Source organism: Morone saxatilis, unplaced genomic scaffold (assembly GCF_004916995.1).
Source record: "Morone saxatilis isolate NCDOM2014 unplaced genomic scaffold, NCSU_SB_2.0 Contig6, whole genome shotgun sequence".
NCBI lineage: Eukaryota > Metazoa > Chordata > Actinopteri > Moronidae > Morone > Morone saxatilis.
In genome coordinates, this window is record NW_023340206.1 from 11,217,526 (window position 1) to 11,221,741 (window position 4,216).

Below are 4,216 nucleotides of genomic sequence, written 5' to 3' on the forward strand. Positions count from 1 at the left end.
GAAACATTGTGGTAATTGTATTACAGTAAGAACCAGAGTGCATTATGATGCTTAACAGATAACCAGGAAATTAATCATATGTGTGTAGACGAGTAATCTTGTTATCAATAACACATGATGCTGTGTATCAGTGTTTGTACCAAATCTCATCACATGCTTGGTTATTTCAGGCTAACTGAATGTTTGTTTGTGAAAAAAAAAAACATGTTCAGATGCAGGTTGTGTCCTGCAGGCAGAGATTGTGTGCATAGTATGTCTGCATCTGGATGGATTCATCAGACCAAGGTTCAGTAGGATCCATCCAAAGTCTGTGTCCAAGATCACTGGGCTGTATCTAAAGATATATTCATTTTTGTTTAATTGAACTGTTGCAGAGAGACAAAGATTTTTGCACAGAGAACATTCAAATTAAGTATCAAATCCTCATTTGTTTGCTCAAAATATGTATGTTTACGAATATCCATCTCATTGTATTGAGTAGAAAATTAAGAAAAAGTGTTGAGGTTAAATTTAACACACACTATTAAACATTTTAATGTTAATTAATGTCACTCCTAGTAGTCTTGTTTTACTTGTCGTTTGGGTGGTGGTGTGCTCTAAATCTTCTGCAACTACATCTCCCATAATTTGGGGGATGTAAACAGGAAGTGTAATGTGGCCATGAGGTAGTTAAGTTTGTTTTAGTCTGTATTTGTTTAGATTTCGGAAAATTAGCACCATATAAACGATGCCGAATTATGTATTAGCAGGTCCAGTTTGCAGTGTGACCATGTATGTGCAGACAATTATCGCTGGAATACTTTGATACTGAAGAAAAATTAAAAACGTGATTATTCTCAGGCAAGTTCGGTGTTACAAGGAGCGTCTTTTTCTTCCCTATGATTTCTAAACGGATTTATGGACGTTTATTCGTGATGGACATCGAAGACAACGATATTCTCTGGAACAGTAAGTCCCATTTAATATAAAAATATGTGTTTCATATCAGATTTAAGTTAATAAGTAGTATTTATCTTTATATATATGCTGTCAATGCTTTAACCAACCGGCTGCTGGCTGTCGCTTTATATTAACTGATAAACTCATAAATTGTTCCTTATTTGGCCAAATAGAAAACACATAAGAAAGAAAAACATGGTTGATTCTAGTAATGTCTACATAAATATATTTATATTTAATAAAAAAAAAAAAGTTTTTATTATTTAAATTAATTTATTAATTGATTGATTGATTGATTGATAGATTGATTGATTATAGTGTTGAAAAAGCCCCCAAATTATAGGAGATCTTGTTCCAAAATTCAGAGAGCGACTACCCCTCAAAATAGAAGTAAAAAAATTTGAAATATTAAATAGGAAAAATATTAAATTAAAAATATGTAGCTTGCTGTAGCCAACAAAATAATGTGTGCAAAAAACATCAAGTATCTTTATTTTTGGATTTTATGTAGACAGTGTAATGCATAATACAATTTTCCCTTATTTAATCTCATTTCTTCAACTATTTTTAAATGTAAAAAACAGTTTTTTCCACTGGTCATCCCCCCCAGGTTGCTGTGGCTGTATTAGCATAATGGTTCCCAATGAAAGGTTTCCCCTGCAGGTGGAGGCGGTCAACAGGAAAACAGATGAGCATTAACACCATTAAAATGTGTCCTGTTGCTGGAGTGGATAACGTATGCACATGTTCCACAGGAACGCAAACATTTCAGCTTCATTTGAATAGAAGCAAATGTCACCGTTCACCCCACAGTGAACAGGAGCTGCAGCTCCAGGGCCTCCTGGGTCAGAGGTCACAGGAAGGACTTCCACATCAGAAACCGCAGGCACTCTTTGACCTTCAGATTTTAAAGCAAAATACCTTTCTGCTGTATTTCTGTCTTTGTTTTTCAGCCTTCCCTTCCTTCCCCTCTTTCAAGATGAAAACAAAAGGCAGCAGAGGAAGTGGAGGAATCCTCAGCGAGAGGTGATGTAAAGGGCAGGTCACCCTCGCGCAGACAGACTGAAATATCACAGCTTGCCCGGGGGCTCGTCAACGTCTCTGATGCTCCGAGGGAGTTTGTGACAAGTCGGGGTGTGGGTGGGGGTCGTATTGAAGGAGAGAGGGGCAGCTACCAGGGAATGAGATCGATTAAGTGCCTTTTGACTGAATCACTGACTGTGTGTAAATCCTCTCCTTTAATGCTGTGCCACCTTCACCATCTGTAAGGAACTCGTGGAACAGGGCTCCCAGCATCAGATGGGGCGGGGGGGTACTGGAGGTTCTCATTCTGAGTTAATGAGATTTTAATCTGACGTATATAACAGCACCCCTCCACGGTGACATTTAAAGAAGTCATTAAGTGGTGATGGGTGAGAGCAAAGGGGGTTTAAAAAGGAGCAGGGTGGCAAGTTGTGTCCTTTCTTTCTGTACAGCAGAAATCCTAGTTTTTACTCCGAGCTGTACAGTAATGTGACATTTTAGACAGGTTTGAACGAACTCTGGTGCTCGGAGTGTTATAACTCACAAAGAGGCCCAGATCTCCGCTCAGGAAAGGTTTTTATGTCACTTCATCCTGCGAAATATCTCGACACGCACTGGATGGATTGACGTGAAAATGTGGGAAATGAAGGATGAAGTTTAGTGCTGATTAGCAAATGTCAAACATGCTAACACCCTAAGCTAAGCTGGTGAATGTGACAACAGACATTACACCTGATTGGCATTTTAGCGTTGTCACTCTGAGCGTGTTAGCATCGGTGCATGAGCATGGATCTTAAATCTGTTAAATTTAAAGATTCACTTTTTTGTTGCTTTATCACACAAAACAGTGATGGAGTAATAAGAAAGATAGGAAATAGGAATATAAAAGTGTCTCAATACAAATACGCAGAACGTGGCTTCAGCGGCAGCATAATATTTAATTAAATTAACTTTATGAGTGCAAATAGCCACTTGTTTTATCTCATCAAGGTTGGTTTGAATGTGTTCACCATGGTTCAACTTTAAATGAATGCAAGTTGTAGTTTTAGTGATGATTTATTCTGTGTTTGATGGTTGCAGGAGGACTGCTGTTGAGGCTCTGTGGGAACTATGGAAGAGTCTTCAGGTTGCTCCTCTTTCCAGTCTTTATGTTGACTGTTAATGTAACTGAGTCCTATAAAAGTTTATTATTCTTGTATTGTTATTTATTTTTTTTACTTTCACTGTCCTGTGTTGTATGTTAAGACCTAATGTCTCACACTTGGAGATTTGCAGCGTCAACGGAGGAACACACCAACTGAAGGATCATCTTCTCTGGTGAGATATTTTATCTCAGTAGTAAAAGCTGCTGTGTTTAATTTAGGAAGGAATTTAGTTGAATATTTCATATTGAAAACATAAAGAAAGAGTAAAAACCTGGAAAAATAGGTTTAGTTCCTGATTGTGGTTGAGATATTTTTAGTGGTAGAACTGTTCTTTATGTAAAAACCCAGGTTATGTTGTGCTCTTTACGCCAAAGAACATTTAGTGATAACTAAAGTGTAAAGCTGACTGAACTTAATAACAACATCACATAACTGTCTGTATCAGAAATAATAGCGAATTAATTGATCCAATTCAGTAATTAAATCAGTAGGATTAGCAGTATGAATAAGTAGAAATAAAGTAGGATTATTAAAATATTGTCCAGCTGCAATAAGAAGCCAACATTAAATCCCACTTTCCCCCACAGTTTGTAAAACTTCAGCTGGGTGGGAGCTTCTTCTTCTATAACCCTCTGCTTACAGGTCACGGCCCTCCTCCTCATCCACTTCTGCGGGAATCGCAGTTCCAGGTGACGGGTCTCACGGGAATCGAACTTACTGCTACATGTTAGCAGGTTTTTTACTTTCCGAAGCGCTTTGGATGCCGCTGCTCCACCCGGACCGTCTGCACTTAGAGCTCTTCTCTGACAGTTTTCAGTCCCACTGCTGAGGACGTCTGCCTTTAAATGAAAAACACACAATGGGAGGATCGAAACCAGCAAACACACATTCAGCAGACACCTGACAACACCCACTGGACCCACAGAGCCAAACACACTCACAGAGCCTCTCTGACAGCTTATCTAACAACTCTGAAACTCAACAATTCATGAAAACAGTTTTGAGCTCAGAAAATTCAGTGTCGGTAATAAGATTCTACTCAAACATTTAATCATTTTGCTTTGTGTGTGCTGCTTTAAGAGAACACTGTGAGCTTACAAGGAAGACAC